This window comes from Telopea speciosissima, chromosome 3, assembly GCF_018873765.1.
Source record: "Telopea speciosissima isolate NSW1024214 ecotype Mountain lineage chromosome 3, Tspe_v1, whole genome shotgun sequence".
In the NCBI taxonomy this organism is placed as follows: Eukaryota; Viridiplantae; Streptophyta; class Magnoliopsida; order Proteales; family Proteaceae; genus Telopea; species Telopea speciosissima.
Window position 1 is genome coordinate 35,268,337 of NC_057918.1, and position 17,976 is coordinate 35,286,312.

At 42.3% G+C, this 17,976-nt stretch overlaps 1 long non-coding RNA gene across 1 annotated transcript in view; it reads right to left on the minus strand.

Moving 5' to 3' along the window:
• LOC122656817 overlaps positions 1 to 11,446 on the minus strand; it is a 28,514-nt gene extending 17,068 nt beyond the window's left edge. Inside the window, exons 1-2 of the long non-coding RNA XR_006332175.1 lie at positions 11,436 to 11,446; positions 5,951 to 5,958 (exon numbers count right to left, since the gene is read on the minus strand). This is a non-coding gene — a long non-coding RNA (uncharacterized LOC122656817). The remainder of the gene's footprint in view (positions 1 to 5,950; positions 5,959 to 11,435) is intronic.
• Positions 11,447 to 17,976: the final 6,530 nt, after the last annotated feature.

Consider the following 17,976-nt stretch of genomic DNA (forward strand, 5'->3'; position numbering starts at 1 on the left):
AGGGTTTTTACTGGCCTAAAATGCAGTAGGATGCAATGAACTATGTAAGGACTTGCGATCAGTACCAGTTATTCGCCCTAGTGCCACACCGACCAGCTGCTTCTCTAACCTCGGTACTCAGCCCCATACCATTCGCAATGTGGGGAATGGATCTGCTCGGGAATTTCACCCCAACCTCGCGAAACAGGAAGTTCTTGGTGGTCGCCATCGATTATTTCACCAAGTGGATCGAAGCTGAACCGCTAGCAACCATTACAAAGAAGAACATAGAGACATTTTTTCGCTATAAAATCATTTATCGGTTCGGCCTCCCAAGGGTCTTTCTCACTGACAACGGAAAGCAGTTCGACAATTCAGCTTTCAGAGCTTTTTGCGCACACTATCATATTGAATTCAGGAATACCGCTGTAGCATACCCCCAATGCAATAGGCAAGTAGAGGTCACAAACCGTACTCTCCTAGATGGCATCAAGAAAAGATTGCTCGAGGCAAAGGCAAGGTGGGTGGACGAACTACCAAGTGTTCTATGGGCTTACAGAACAACGGTTTGAATGCCGACTGGCGAGACTCCTTTCAGGTTGGCATACGGACGGAGGCCCTAGCGCCAATAAAAGTTTTAGCCACATCACATCGGGTCTTGACCTTCGATGAACAATTGAATGAAGACGGACTTCGAGCAAACTTAGATCTCTTGGATGAGGCCTGAGAATTTAAAGAGGTTTTATCAGTAAAAGCCCGAACTGATCTACTTCCCTTTAGATCTACTTCATTTTAATGAAATTTTTAAAGGTTTATTCAAGATTTTGCTTCATGTATTGACTGTCAATCGAGGAGGAATATACAGATCAAAGAATTCACATTAGTTCTACAAATCTCATTACACATATCCAAATAATCGACCTCAAAGTCGGGTAAGTCCTCACCCGTGAGGCAAATTACCGACCTCAGGGAAGGTTGAGCCCTCATCCGTGAGGCATAAAAGTTCTCACCCATGAGTTAAATTACCGACCTCAGGGTCAAGAGAACCCTCATCCATGAGGCACAAAAGTCCTCACCCATAAGGCAAATTACCGACCTTAGGGTCAAGAGAGCCCTCATCCGTGAGGCATAAAAGTCCTCACCCGTGGGGCAAATTACCGACCTCAGGGTCAATAGAGCCCTCATCCGTAAGGCACAAAAGTCCTGACCCGTGAGGCAAATAACCGATCTCAAGGTCGAGTGAGCCCTCATTCGTGAGACAAACCTCAGGGTTGGATGAGCTCTCACCCGTGAGGCATGTTACCGATCTCAGGGTCGAGAAACTCCTCATCTATGAGACAGAAAACTGACCTCAAGGTCGGGAAAGCCCTCATTCGCAAGAAATAAAACTGACCTTAGGGTCAGGAAGGACTTCATCCGCAAGGCTTTAAAGTTATCTATGAGAGACAAGTATAAACCTCAGGGTCGGGTTAAAAAAAAAAAATGAAAGATCTAAATATCTGCAATGATACGGGTCGAGACTAAAGCAACACACATTCAAAAGAGAGAAAAATATAATGTCCACCAAAAAGAGGTCGGCATCGGCCAAAACATACAGCTGTCGAAAGTCGAATCATCCTTTTTACAAACCTAAAAAAAAAATCAACAACAAAATAACACGAAAACCACCCCGAAGGGTCAGTCAACAATATCTATAACTTCTTTTTTCTTTTCCTCCAAGTCCTTAGGGTCGGGTGCTAAGGAGGAGATGTCGGGATCTACGGCCTTTGGATCCTCAGTCTGGGAAGTGACCCCGGTCTTTTCCTGATGATCTTCGAGGATACCTTCCCCTTACGCAGCTTCCTCTACTTTCATCTTCTGCTTGGCTTCGGCCACCTCCCTGGCCACCTCAGGATCATAGTGTTTGTAACCCGAGAAGCTGTACCCAGGGTCGGACCCATGAACCCAATTGCAGGTAGTATTGGTACCCATGGAGAAGGCTTCGACGTTGAATTCATACACCAAGTCCTCGAATTCCTCTGAAGACTTGAACTCCTCGATAGCCCTCTCCTTAGCAGATTTCAACTCAACCTCAAAGCTATCCTTGAGATGTTCTTCCTCCGACCTGACCTTTGTCAATTCCTCCGACATCATCTTAATACTATCATTCAAACGAGTCTGTTCATTCAGAAGTTCGACAGTTTGGGTCATGGTCTTGGTCAGGTCTACTTTGATGAGGGCCAGGTCGGCATCGGCCTCCGTTTTGTTTTTGTTCAAGGTCTTGATGAGTTTGTTGGCCTCCTTCAACTTATGAGATAACCTCCGATTCACCTCATAAGCGTCTTCAAGACGAGAGAGAATCCAAGGTGGTAAGCAGCCCCTGCGAAGAAGGACGATGTGAATACCATGGCTGAGATAATCAACGTAAAAAAAAATAGGAAACTAGTCTTACCCGAGCCACGTCCTTGTACGAAGAATTGACGAATTAGCCATTTGGGAGGACCTGCAGGCAGGCAACATCCTTGGGGAGGCGACCCTTCCTCAACAGCTTGCGCGCCACTGCCCAGTCATCCATCGCCTAGTCCTGTGGCCCAACCTTCCAACTAGGATTATAAAAGGTGGGTCGGGTCGTAGCCAAGCGAGGTGAGATCATCGTGAGGGGGAGTTGGTCCTCGCTAAGCCGATCAAGAGATCGACTTCCCTCGGCCCGCTTGGGCATTTTGGCCCAATCGTCAAGACCAAATTCCTTTTCTTCTTCTTTCCTCTTCTTTTGAGAAGAAGATTTGACAACCAACTTTGGGGGAGGGGTAGGACCCCCAGTCGCCAAGCTCTTAACAGCCATAGAGCTCCTCCCCCTTTTCTCTTCAGGACCACCCGAACCGATCACCTGTTCAGGCTTGGATTTGGAGGAAGCTTCTGTTGCTTCCCTCTTCTGTAGCGCTCTAGCTGCATTTCGCTTGGCAGCCGCTGCTCCGAGCCTAGCCGGGTCCAACTTCACTGAGAAAAAGGAGGGTCCAGATCAGAATAGTGACAAAGTAATGATAATCAAAATGAAAATAAAGGAGGAACGGTCATACTGACCCGGGCTGATCCCATTTGAATAAGAAGGCCTCAGATGAAAAGTGTCGAACGTCGAACCTTGGGCCTTGAAGAGTGGCTTTGACCAACTCTTGTTCTTCTCAAGTCAGGCCCACTGCTTGGTTCACAACTTTTAGGTCGATCTTGGGCCACCCGGATCTCAAAGGATTCCCCGGGATGACCACGTTGAAGTACCGACCCTTCCAGAACTTGTTCGAAGATGGTACTTCGTTATAAAACTTAAACTTTCCCAAGTTTCACCAAGGTCACGACGAGTGAAATAAAACCAACCTCCCTTATATTTCTTTAATGAATAAAAGTAGGCAAACAAAGGTAGGGTCGGTTCGTGACCACGGACAGATAAGTAAACAAAAAAACTAAAGATGGCCTTCCAAGCATTTGGCATAACCTAGCAAGGTGCCAATCCCAATGGTCAAGCACGTCAATCAAGAACCAGTGAACGGGAAAGCGAAAGCCGGCCTTAAAAGCATCTAGGTGGATACACACTTCGGGACTTCGGTACTTCGGGATGTCGATGCCCTCTTCAGCCTATTGGGTCGTCGGGTCGTTATGGACGGAGGGATAAAATACTTTATTCTAATCTTGTCTAGATCGGAATCTTTCAGGGTATAGGGGTAATCCTCTACGTTTACAGGAGCTCGCTCTCAAACTTCAAGAACCTCAACTTCCTCGTTTGAGTCGTCAGACTCATCATCTTCTTCCTCCCTATCTACTGACCCCTAACCTTCAGCAACGTCATCTTAACCCGAGACTGCAGTTGCTCCCTGATCGAGACGAACTACAATCCGGTCCTTCTCTTGCTCCCTACCCGACCTGGTTACTATCTCCCTACCTATACTAGAACTATTGGAAGATCCCGAATCAGATTTCTAGCTCTCAGGATCGCTACCCTCACTAAATCCTTCCACGTCGCCCTTCATAGGAACGGGTTTGTATTCACTATCAGAAGACATTATATAAGGAAAGGGGAAAACTTACTTATTACGATTAGTGGCTAAGTCGTGGGTAAGAGCGAGGACCAAAGGGATGAACCGAACACAATAAGCACCAAAACTGAGCAAAAAACAGTCAGAACCGAAGACCGAAACAGCTTAAGAGTCAAATGAGAAGCATGAGAATCCCTATTTATAAGAATAGAGGGCGGGTAGGCGAAGCGTTTCAACGGTCTGGATTAAACGGGATCAACGGTGGAGATCGAGTAATGATCCCTCTACCCGAGGAATAATGATGACGAACGCCACGCGTCAGAACGTGAAAAGAGTGCAGCCGCCGCCATTCTATCCTCCCAAGTGTACGGACCCCTAATAAATGTGAACATCACATCACTGGCCTCACCGTTCAAAAAACCCGATCCAAAGTCAAAAAGGGGAGCGACCCATCCACAAACGGCGACAGTAAGAGCCCATGTGCCGAGTTCTGAACCGAGCTTACTCTCATTAACCAAACTTGCCTTATGAGAGTGGGGGGCCTCTGATGAACCATAGTTGAAATCAACCAATCAGCAGGCAACACGAGGCAGGACCGTCCGGTAGCTAAACCGACCGGTGAACCCGAACCGGTTCATCTCTAGATAAGAATCAAAACAATGAGTAAGACTCGACCGTTTGACCCAGTGACAGACGAACGGGTCCGAAGCAATGAATCGGTCACCGAGTCAACTCAGATCGAGCTGGTATACTCAGATCAAACTCGTTACTCTGAGTACCTAATACAGTTAACTAACCTAACCACATGACTGACACGGTTAAGGTCATGCTTTCTTCATGACTTCTAAACCCAATAGATGTTGAGTCCCAGGAACGACACCTAGGACTACATGGAACCAGAACTACTGTACATAAACGGGAAACTCCCATACCGATCTAGTAATTTAAACCTATAAATAGTGACATTTATCCCAGGTATAGGGGGCTCATATCTTTCAAACTCTTTGGATTTGAGAATTTATTTGTTGCAGAGGTTTGACTTAGGCATCGGAGTGTACTAACCGGTTTAGGTTGGCACTCTTTTGCTTTGTGTTGTTTACCTGTGCAGATCAGCTTGGCCAGGTGGACGACAGCTCGAACTTCGCCGCAACAGGTACGCAGACCATTTATTGACTCTAGGGGAATAACTCACACTGTGGAGCTTTCCAAACTGACATGACTATCACTTTAAACTAGAAAGGGAACTAAAACGAGGATCCAACTTCTGTAGACTCTGCAAAGACAGATGGCCCAGCCGATAATGAACTTGGTGTGGAGACAAAACACTGGAATAAGCAACTGAAGGAGAGTCTTCAAGATGATACAACCCCCTTGCTCACGTCCCCTACCAAGCATCTTCTTCGTCATAAGATCCTGAAAAACACAGGAATCAGGATAAAAGGTCACTGAACAATTGTAGGCATTAGTAATTTTACTAACCAAAAGCAGGTTACAAGGGAAGTCAGGTAAATGGAGAACAAAAGATAAGGATAAGGACTTAGTTGGGTTGACAGTACCCGTGCCAGTGGCTTTGGCAAGGGAACCATCAGCCAATGTAACACTAAACTCTGAAGACCGAGAGGAAGAAAAATTACCTAATACACCAGACATATGATCAGAAGCACCTGAATCAATGATCCAAGGACGAGAAGTGGAGAAACACGCAGTGGCATTACCTGTCTGGGCAAAAGTAGCTGTGGAGGAAGATGTAGAGGGCTGAGAAATCTGAAACTGTGTGAACCGAGCATAATCCTCATCAGACAATCTTACCACCTTACCCTCAGAAGGTGTGGAAGGAGACTCGGTACTAACTGCTGAATTAGCAAACTGTTGTTGTGGTGGCTTCCCATGAAGTTTCCAACAATAGCGTTGGATGTGTCCTGGTCGACCACAGTGATTACAAGTCCTCACAGAACCAGAATTTTCACCACCATTACTACTACCACTGCCTCTTCCACCTCCACGGCCAGTTGTACAACCACCATGGCCCCCATTACGTCCACCATTACCTCTCCCGTGACTAGAAGCAACAAGGGCAGAGCTCTCACCATGAGCAGCTGCTGGTTCATAGGAACTATTACAAGAAACACGAAGAACGCGAGAAAAGGTTTTTGCAAGTGAGGCAACTTTATCACCTCCAAGAATAGTGGAGCGCACGGAGTCATATTCCTGGCCCAGTCCTCCCAAAAATCCCATAACCGCAAGCTGTTCACGTTGATCTTGCATCTGTTTCACATCCGAACTAATGGGCAGCAATGCAACTCTTCAAACATTCGTTTATAATCGGCAAAATATTAGGTCAATGGACGCCCCTTCCTATCAGCACAATAGAACTCCTGTGAAAGCTTATATATACGGGATAGATTATTCTATCAAGAATACAAAACATGTACGTAATCCCATAACTCCTTCACAGTATCTATGTGAGTCACTAAGTCAACAATCTGTGAGTCCATACTATTCAACATCTGTCCCAAAATGCGTGCATCTACAATTTCCCACGCTTCATCATCCTCTGGTTTGGCCTTTGTAAGATGTTTCTGTTGGCCACGACCAATCAAAACAACCCACACAATTTTCTTCCATTGCTGGAAATTACTCACCCCTTCCAATCTCTTCTCTGTAATAGATTTGGAAGAGCTCGAAACAACCTCAGAGATAACACCTTTAGAATCTTCAGTTGGGTCACCCATCTCGACCAAGCAAACCGATGCAGAAATTCACCAACAACTAATAAAAACTGAACAAAAGTGATGAACCAGCAAGCAAACATGGTCGCAAACAGCCACCAAAAAATTCAGAGATCGATTTTAGAACAAAAATCGATGCATACTCAATATCCAGCAAAGATTAATTCAGGGAACACCTTACAAACAATCTTCAAACCACCAAAAAAAAAAGAAACTGAAATCAAAAAATATTCTTTTCCCAAAACCCTGAATCAATATTAAGCAATCACCACAAAAATGAGACTAGGTTCCTTTATATAATCATTAACCAGTCTCAGCAAACTCCACCAAAAATGCAGCATAGGGGGCTGCAACCCCTTCAAACTGTGGTCACGAAAACCTTCAAACCTAAAGCCTTCAAAACCGCAACAATGTCTTGAGTAATCTGAGAGTAATCAAGTAGGTCCTAGGATGTAGGGTCGACTCCTAAGATCCTAGCTCTAATACCATGTAAATAAAACCAGATTTAATGAAGAAGATGGAGAGGAAGAAGAGGAAGAAGAGAAGAGGCTGCAATCCTTTGGGGAGAACAACCGATAGAAAGTTGAACTCCCCCTTTCACTAATTAATATAAGAATAGGGTACAAGAGATAAGAAGGGATAAAATCCCCAAAATAACCCCACTAAACCCATCTCGGTATTAGCGCCACGAGATGCCAAATCTCGATATCTAACAAGAAGCAATACTTGCTTCCCAAGAAAAGACAGAAATAGAAACTAACTTATAAACTCAATCTTAAAAATTAGAAACTGCCTTAATAACTCAACTGACTAACTTAGGAATATAAGTTGCTAACTAACTACACAAGTGAGGACCACTATAAGTGACAATCGGCCCTCGCTTGTATTACAATACTTTGTCAAAAAAATGACAAGTATACCCCCCCCCGATTCTGGGTTTGAGAGACCCAGCAGCTCCCAGCCCAGTTGGGCTGGTCCAACTTAAAGTTGGTTGGCCAAGTGGGTTTGCCCACCAGTTGGTGAAGTGGACCAGCCCTTGTCCCATGAGTCTTCTTAAAGTATTTCTTGCCAAACAACTTGGTTTCTGCATCAACAGGTAGCGTTTTTTGAAATTTCGGTTGACTTGGACAGTCTGATACGAATTGATATCATATTAATATTTATGCTAACCGATACCTGTTAACTAAAAATCCTTTGGTCAATGGAGACTGCTCCAATGCCCGAATCTAAGTATTAAAGACTTGGTAATGAAACGTAATAAATGTCCAACAAACCAAGTTGTTTCTACTAGAAGAGAAGACAAGAGACACAGAGCATAAAAAGGATCATACAAAATTGGACCATTCCAATAAAAATGTTCTGGGTTTTTCAGTAGCGTATTGCCATTATATAGCTTGGGATCTAGGCTAGAAAACCTGTAATTAAATTTGTTCAAGTCACAATGCATCTGTGGCAAACGATGTAATTCATATGATAGTCTTTGCTTAGCTTGACCAGCTGTTTTACAAAAATCCTGAATTTGAATCTGGAACGACTTCATTTTTTTTTTTTTGGCTCTTGGTGAAATGAATTTGGAACGGCTTGCATTCCCAGAATTCAGATCTAAAGCTTCAAATCTAAGAGAAAATGGTTCTAACTCGTATGACATTGAAGACCAAAGTATATGCAACCGCAACCACAACCACCTAGCCATGTCAAAAGGGATTAGTGAATGCAAATAATCTTGAGTTCAACACAGAATTTGATGTTTACACCAAAAAAAAAGAAAGGGAATTTGATGTGGCCAATGGTTAATGAATTGTTGTTGACAGAGAATTTGCAGCTGAGAAGCATCGTCTATATATGTACCTCTTGGACACCAGTGTTCAAAAACCCAGAATGGAATCCGAATGGTATTGGATCAGAATCAACGTTACAACACCCTAATCCTAGGGCTGTGTTTGGTATGCATTCTTGGAATGCATTCTGAGATGATAAAAACAGTGTTTGATATGCATTCTCGACTTCTCGTCATTGGGACCTGGAATGCGTTAAAGAACGTGACCCATTCTGGAATGGGCTATTTGACCCATTCCACGTTCTCATTCTTGCTCGACACTTTACTTTTCGACTCTTTTGTTCCCCTAGAAAACCTCATTTTCTCTTTCAAATCTGAAGATGAGAGCTTGCTGCATGAAAGACTTCGTAGGCTTTCGATCAGCAAAACATGGATCTGTTGGGGCAGCCCCAACTGATAATCTCTGGTCGAACTAGATTGCTCAGCAAATGATCTAAAACCTGCAAAACACCGTTTGCTGAACCATCCATAAATCTACAAGATCAGCAACTCTAGTAGGCAGGGATTCTCTGTATTCTAGGTCTAGCAGCTGGAACCATGTCTACCATTTTGCATCTTTTTCTGAGAGAGAGAGCATCAGTAAACAATAAACATAGCCGTCATAAAGTGGAGAGAAAGTAGAAACAAAAGGTAGCAGCCATGAGACTTGGAAGGGAGGAGTTCGTTGGGTGTGATCTATAATTGTGTAGTTGGCCTATTTTTTAGGGGTGTCAACCGGTCGGACTAGGTCGGTCTCGGTCGGGCCTAACTGGGCTTAACCAAGTTCAAGCCCTGCACCGTGACCGCCCGTTTAGCTTAATGGGCCAGGCCTGAACGGGCTTGGTCGGGCTCGGTCGATCTCAGGCTATAATCGGGTATTTTAATTGGTCTGTAACCGGGTTGTGGCCATGTTTAACTCTAAACGAGCCTTAACCGGGCTCTAAACGGTGCAGCCCTAAAGCTAGGATTTACAATTTTACATGCTTCACCATACTCGTATCACTCCAGTAGTTTTGGTGGGCATGGGCCTACCATATAAAGAGTAAGCCCCCACCCAGCCCAGCCCAGCCCAAGTTAACTTGTAACAAATGTAAACACTACTAGAAAGATTCACCAAAAAATTGAGCAGTGATGGAAAAGACATGCACTGACCGTGTGTCCGTGTGGGAGTGAAAGAAGAAATCAGAGAGAAGTAATAACACATCTTTTGATGAAGGGCTGAATAAAGAGGGAACGTGTTTGTCATCTGAATTGGATTGCCTTTGGATATTAAATTACCCAAAGAATGGTTAATTACAGATATCCTTGACACCCCCCAGCGTCTTAGGTTGGAACAAAATCTCACCTTTGAACTTCAATCCTCTGGAAACAACCTCTACATGAAACGGCGAAATTCCGTTTCAGGCCCCACTTCTTCTCAAACTCCAACCGCCTCTTCAGGTCTCACTTCCTCTTCTTTTCGTAAAGGCAAACATCCTTTACCATATATTCCCCCTGCTTACCCTGGTTATCTGCCCGCTAGATTATACAAAAGTAATCAACAGCAGGATGAGCCAACTGACGAATTGGTGTCATCACCATATTTAATCACTACATTGCAGAAGGTTCTGATATAATTTTTTCAACCAACCAAAGTTCAAAAAATTATACTTATATTGAAGGACAATTTGTTTTTCCGGGTTACAAACCCTATGCCCTCGATGTCCTTATGGATACCGGCGCCACCGGTTGTATATGCAAACATAATGCTATACCAGGACATTTCTGGACCAAAAATGGACAAACCTGTTTTTGTTAGCGGCGTTTCTGGCCCCTCCATCACTTTAGAGTACAAAGCTCTAAATATCCCCATTACCCTTGGAGGCAAAGAATTTATTATTCCCAAAATTACATGCTTTCCCTCTATGCATGGTGATTTCATTTTAGGCACTAATTTTCTTTTTAATTATATGCCTATTACCATCTTACCACGTATCTTCCGGATACAACATCCCACAGGCACTGTCGATCTCAAATTACTTTCTTCTCACTCTTATATTTGTGATAAAGGCTTCACACAGGAACCTATCATAGTCTCTATTATAGAACCAACCCATTGGATCTATAACATGCTCAAACCCAATTTTAGTGACTATCCCTTGTTACATTGGGATAAAAGCCCCAGGTTTTGCTCTATTAAACTGGATCATCCACTCAAGATTATCCGGGTAAAACCGATTCTCTATTTTAAGCCTGATATTAAGGAATTTGACAAACAGATTCCCGAACTGCTTAACTATGGATTAATTGAACCTTCAACTAGTCCTCACACCTGTCCGGCGTTCATGGTACGCAACCATGCCGAAATTAAGCGCGGTAAGGCTCGTCTGGTAATCAACTACAAAAGGTTAAACCAGAATATTATCTTTGATGGATACTTCATTCCACGCAAAGATGTCTTAATCCATCGAGCTAAAGAAGCAATTATTTACAGTAAATTTGACTGTAAATCCGGCTTCTGGCAGATTAAGTTGACAGAGGAATCTAAACCTCTTACGGCTTTCAGCATCCCTTTTAATAGACACTACCAATGGACCGTTATGCCCTTTGGATTATGCACGGCCCCACAAATTTTCCAACGATGGATTGATCCCATTTTTGGCAATCTTCCTTTCTATGTTGCTTATATTGATGATATTCTCGTCTTTTCCAAATCCCGGGAAGAACATCAAAAGCATCTCAAAATTATTGTTGACTTATTCCTACAACATGGAATTATTTGGTCACCGAATAAAATTGAATTGGAACAAACTCAAATCGAATTTCTCGGTTTAGTTTTATCTAATCGCGGTCTCCAACTCCAAGATCATACCTTAGTCAGAATCAGAGATTTTCCTACCGAACTGATTGATAAAAAACATTTACAACAGTTTCTTGGAATTCTTAATTATGGACGAACTTATATAAAGGATCTTTCTACCAAAGAAAAGACACTTTTATTCAAATTAAAAAAAGATGTTGAGTTTACTTGAACAACAAAAGATTGCCAACTCGTTCAGTCCATTAAGGATGAGATACAACAATCTTGCCCTTCTGTTTACTTTCCTCTTGCCGGCGACTTGCTAATTCTGGAAACAGATGCTAGCAACGAACACAGGGGATGTGTCTTAAAGGCACGACCTCTAAAAAACCCCTCTGATGAGCAAGTTTGCGGATACAATTCCGGAAAGTTTACTCCTGCTCAAATTAATTATCTTATATATGAAAAGGAAATTCTTGCAATCGTAAATGCTTTGCAACGGTTTAAGATTTACCTTATTCCTAAAAAATTTCTTATACGCACTGACAATCAGGCTATAAGAGATTTTCTCAAATCCCAAAAACGGGAAGAAAATTCTCGACGGATTAATTGGTACAATACCATTAATCAATCTACATTTGAAATTGTTCATATTAAAGGTACTGACAACTTTTTGGCTGATTATCTTAACAGAGATGAATCCTCGCCCTCCGGACAAAGGCAAAGGTAAATTAGCCCATGGAAGTAATAAGAAAAAATCTTCCAAAGGAATACTTCCCTTCCCCTCTCGTCCTAGCGGAATACTCATCTGAGATCCCCAGTCAGCAGTTGCAGTTCCTACCCAAAGGACTGCTTTTGGAACATACGGTCCTACCCCAAGGACTGATTTTGTTCGAATTCCTGCCACCCCAACAGAATTCACTCCATCCGTCTTTCAACCATGTAGTCCCTATTTCTACCCAGGAAATAGTCAAGAACAAGATAGTCAGGATCCCTATTATTTATGGAATATGACCCCAGTCAGCTATTCACAGGTAGTACAACAATTGCCAGTTCCATCTTCTTTCTCTCAGTCTGTTACATAAACAACCGATTTCCACAGACATGATGGTGTACCTACCAAGTGGTACGAACTAATCAATAATCTCTGGCATGCACATTTGTCCGAACAAAAGAAACCTTTCAAGACAATTCTAACTCAGTTTTCTAAATCTCTAGGAGCTTTCTACCAAAAACACCTAGATTTTCAAAACATTGTTCTCGACTCAATTAAACAAATTGATTGGGAGAAAGTACACACCTTTCTCCGTATTTCTGATTTTGTTGATAATAATCTAAAAGACCCCCTTTTCCACAAAATTAGGAAAATATGTTTATATGAAAAAGCATGGGATACCCTCCCATGCGAAATCTTCCCATTGATACAACGTCAATGTGATGAAGAACAATATTTTCTTTACAAAAACTTTATGCTTGAATATAATAAAAGCATTTTTCGTACACATCATCAACAGCATAGACTTATCTTCTACCCTGGAGTATTGCTGCTGTTGAATGGGGACTCGTCGGACAGTTAGTTTTCCAAAGTGACTGTACACAGGTCCTTGATCAAGTACCCATGATGATCCGCACCATGGTTGCCTACACCACTGCCAATTGGCGATTCTCCGGTGGACTCGAATTCACCATCACCAGTACGTTGGGATGGCGACAGAGAGAACACTTCTTCCAGCCATATCAAATCTGGCACCTTCGACCGGCATCCTGTTACTCATTCCAGGAACCTTCGGTCATTACTGATGAAGTTGAAGCCGCCACCATAGCAAATCACTTCATCCATGCAGACCAGCTATTTAAACAATCTCTCATGGCTCTACACAAAGAAGCCCTTACTCTCACTCTTCAGCATGGTGTACCCGCCTTTCACTATATTGTAGCTAACGGCAGACGTATTTTCGTCACCCAATTTTCTATGGATTACGAAATCCCTAATGACGTTGCAGCTGCTTCTTTTGATTTGGTCCTTAACCTACAGAGACTCACTCTGTTGGATGTTCCGGTTACCCTTCTCTATGAAGTCGAGGAGGCTCTCGCCGAACTTGAAGCTCTAGCCACAGCTGACGAAGCAACTGCCCCGCCCCTCACAGCTTCGGACTTTCAAATGGATTCGGATGAACTCAAAACGGATCCGATTGACTTTTTGCTAACGTCACCACCTACGTCAGCACACATTATTAAAGCACAATGAATAGTACCGGACAAAAACACTATTCATGAACAGTGCCGACCTTTAATATTCTGATTTCAAACTTTGTTTTCAGATCCGGATTTTCCCTATTTAAGAGGAGCGACGCTCTTCATTTGAGGCACCTTCGGAAACGACATCGGCACTCCACTCTCTCTCTCTCTCTCTCTCTCTCTCTCTCTCTCTCTCTCTTCTCCTTTGTAAAAGTTTGTAGCAAAACGGTCAAAAACAGAGAAAGGCAATGGTAGATTTCTTATCTCTTAATGATGAATAAACAAGTAACAGACTAGCAGTAATAATCTGTAACACAAATAATAATATTATTGGATGGATCAACGTTTAATCTAATGTTCTATGTACACTGGAGGAAATTTAAAAATCAATCTTCCATTAATTCTCTACCTAAAAAAAATAAATTCTTCCATTAATTCCTCCTAAAGCATAAATCAAATGGTAATTACAGACTATAAAGTGCAAATTCGGGTGGCTCGGTCGGGCCTGCCGGGCCGGGCCTGGAATTGACACCCCTACTTTTTTTATTGTTACTGGTAACAAGAACAGTCAAGGTTTTCAAATATAATTGTAAAAGCACATACTAAGACCTTGCATCTCTTCCTCTCTTTCTGATCTGACTCACCAACTGATCATTTTGGTTAATGATTTTTGTGGTTTTGAACTTCTTACTTTGTTTGATTTTGTAGTTCTTTTTCTCTTACTGATTTTGGGTATCATAGCAGCTTTCTTTGGTGATGCCAATAAATTGTTCGATAAAATGTGTAAAAGGGATATCGTTTCTTTCCACTCTTTTGATCCTAATAATGCACTTAAGCTGAATATGGATCCTGTTAATAGATCTGAATTAGAGAATATTGCTTGTATGATCAATGTGATCAACAAGCCTTGTATTTATAATAAAAGAGATTACAGCATAATGTCTAAAATAACCCTAGCTTGGCTAACTAAACTAGGAGATACATAAACACAATATTACAACTATAAAAAGACCAGAATACCCCCACGGTATTCTGGTGTACATTATTCAACACTCCCCCTCAAGTTGGAGCAAATATGTCAATCATGCCCAACTTAACTAAGTTTAGATGAAATAGCTTTCCAGACAATCCCTTAGTGAAAATATCAGCAACCTGATCAGTAGACTTCACAAAGGGAACACAAATCACCCCCTCTTCTAATTTTTCCTTGATGAAATGCCTATCCACTTCAACATGCTTGGTGCGATCATGCTGTACCGGGTTATATGCAATGCTGATTGCAGCCTTGTTGTCACAGTACAACATCATAGGAAGATGAATAGGAATACCAAGGTCTTGTAGCAAGCCTTTCAGCCAAAGCAACTCACAAATTCCTTGTGTCATAGCACGAAATTCTGCTTCAGCACTAGAACGAGCCACCACATTCTGCTTCTTGCTACGCCAAGTGACAAGATTGCCACCAACAAAAGAACAATACCCAGAGATAGACTTGCGATCTATAGAACTAGCCCAATCAGCATCAGTATACGCCTCTACCCATAGGTGACCATAAGGGGACAAGAGAATCCCTTTTCCAGAAGTTGACTACAAATAGTGAAGAATGCGAAGAACAGCCTCCATATGAGAAGAGTAGGGATCATGCATAAATTGACTCACAATACTCACAGCAACAGCAATGTCAGGAAATGTGTGTGAGAGAGATAAATCAGTTTCCCCACTAGTCTTTGGTACTGGCCTTTATTAACAGGTTCACCCTCCTTTTCTTTGAGATGAGTATTCGCATCCATAGGAGTATCTGAAGGATGACATCCTAATAAGCTAGTTTCAGCCAATAAATCCAAGACATACTTCCTTTGAGAGAGAAAGATGCCTTTAGAGGACCTGACAACCTTAAACCCCAAGAAAGTACCATAGCTTTCCTAGATCTTTAATCTCAACCTCTTGCCCAAGAAAGGTCTTCAAACAGCTGATCTTATTACCATCACTGCCAGTAACAATAATGTCATCAACGTAGACTATAAGAATAGTGAGTTTTCCACCAACCCTCTTTATAAAGAGAGTATGATCAGCATTACTCTGCTTATAGCCTAGAGAAACCATGGCCTTGTGAAACCTGCCAAACCACGCTCGAGGCGACTGCTTCAGCCCATAAAGTGCACACTTCAATTTACACACTTTGCCTTTATTACTATCACAAGAAAACCCTGGTGGAATATCCATATACACCTCCTCACCAAGTTCTCCATTGAGGAAGGCATTCTTCACATTGAGTTGTTGTAGGTCCCATCCAAGGTTGACTACACAAGATAGCAACACTAGAACTGTATTCAGCTTTGCAATGGGAGCAAAGGTTTCCTGATAATCAATTCCATATGTCTAAGTGAAGCCATTTGAGATCAAGCGTGCCTTATATCGATCCACAGTCCCATCAACCTTCTGTTTGACCATGAATATCCATTTACATCCCACTAGTTTTTTCCCAAGAAGAAGAGCTACAAGATCCCAAGTATTATATTTTTTCAATGCTCTCACTTCTTCCAACATTGCTGCCTTCCACTTTCCATTTGCATAAGCTTCCTGCCAATTTTTAGGAATGGAAACAAAAGAAAGAGGACACAAATGCACGAAAGGATGGAGAAAAAGAACTTTAAGAAACAAAGCGAGAAATGGGATGCAGAGTGCAAGTCCTAGTACCTTTGCAATGAGCAATAGGTAGGTCAGAGGAAGAAGTCTTACCAAGAGAAGTAGGATCTGGATCCTGAGTCGGCAATTAGATAGGCATTGGTGTAATAGTGGATTTACACTGCTCTAGTCTGGAACATCCTTTTTTATAGGTGATGATGTTGGAGTTGTCAATCCTCTTCTGAAATTCACCAATAGTTCTCTGGACTGGAGTTAGCTCCCCCTGAATAGGAACATCACCACCATTATTTTCCATGATCTCCCCCTGTAATGGATTCCCTTGAGATGAAGGGACAACAGCCAAAGGAGGCTGGGCAGCATCTAAAGTGGGCTGGAACTCAAGAGGAAGAACCACATCTTCACTAGAACTCTGCACCTGAAGAGGTGGGGAAGAATAATGAGTTTGTTCATGAAAAATGACATCCATACTGACCAGAGTACGACGGGAAGGAGGATGGTAACACTTTTAACTTTTCTGGGTTGGAGAATAACCCAAAAAAATACACCGTCACCCATGGGGTTCAAGTTTGCCAGGAGATTTGGTATCCCTAGCATAACACACACAGCCAAACACCTTGGTGGAAACCACAAAGGAAGAATTCCCAAGTAAAATCTCAGCCGGATTACGGGAGTCAAGAACACGAGAGGGCAACCGATTAATGAGATAGGTTGTAGTGAGAATAGCATCCCCCTAATATTGGGAAGGAACATTGCGAGCAAACATCAATGCTCTGGCCACTTCTAATAAGTGGCGGTTCTTCATTTCAGCCACACCGTTTTGGGTTGGGGTATCAACACAACTAGTCTGGTGAATAATCCCATGATCAGCAAAGTATTTTTGAAATTTATTTTTTATATACTGGGTTCCATTATCACTTCTCAAAATTTTGAGAGTAGCCTGGAACTGAATTTGGACCATCTTATGAAAATGTTGAAAACATGAAAAAATCTGATTTTTTTAGTGCATAAGATAAACCCATGTGTTTCTAGAGTGACAGTCAATAAAGAAAACAAACCACCGATTACCAGAAATAGAAGTCTTACGACTAGGACCCAAACATCAGAATGCACCAAATGGAAAAGTGAAGAACTCCTTTTATTTGAAATAGAATAAGTTGACCGTGTTTGTTTGGCCAAAACACAAGCCTCACAAAAAAAATCATCTTTATTACATCCTTTAACCAAAGTGGGAAATAACTGTGCTAAAATTCCTAATGGAGGGTGACCTAATCTAGAGTGTCATTGGTAAAGTTCAGAAGAGACCAAAGAGTTCTAGGGTAGCGGAGACGGTAATGGTAGTGGAGTAAGACGACCAACATCAAGCAGGTACAATCCACCGTGCACTTTACCCAATGCAATCGTCTTCCCAGAAACCAGATCCTGAAAAACACAATGGAAAGGAAAAAATGTTACTTTGAAACTAAGATCACGAGTAATACTACTAATGGAAAGAAGGTTAGTAGTAAAATTAGGAATGTGCAAAACAGAAGACAAATTAAGAGAGGAAGTGCAATTGATGATTCCTTTTCCAGAGATGGAAGAAAGGGAACCATCAGCCACCTTAACCTTGTCTTTCCCAGAAGTGGGAGAATAGAGATGGAAGAGGCTAGAGGAACCGGTCATGTGATCTGTAGCTCCAGAATCTATGATCCAAAGATGGGAAGCTACGAAAGCACAATGACCACCAAATGGAATACCTGACCGGGCAAAGTGTGAACCTAAAGGAGTAGAGGAATTTGCAGGAGCTGA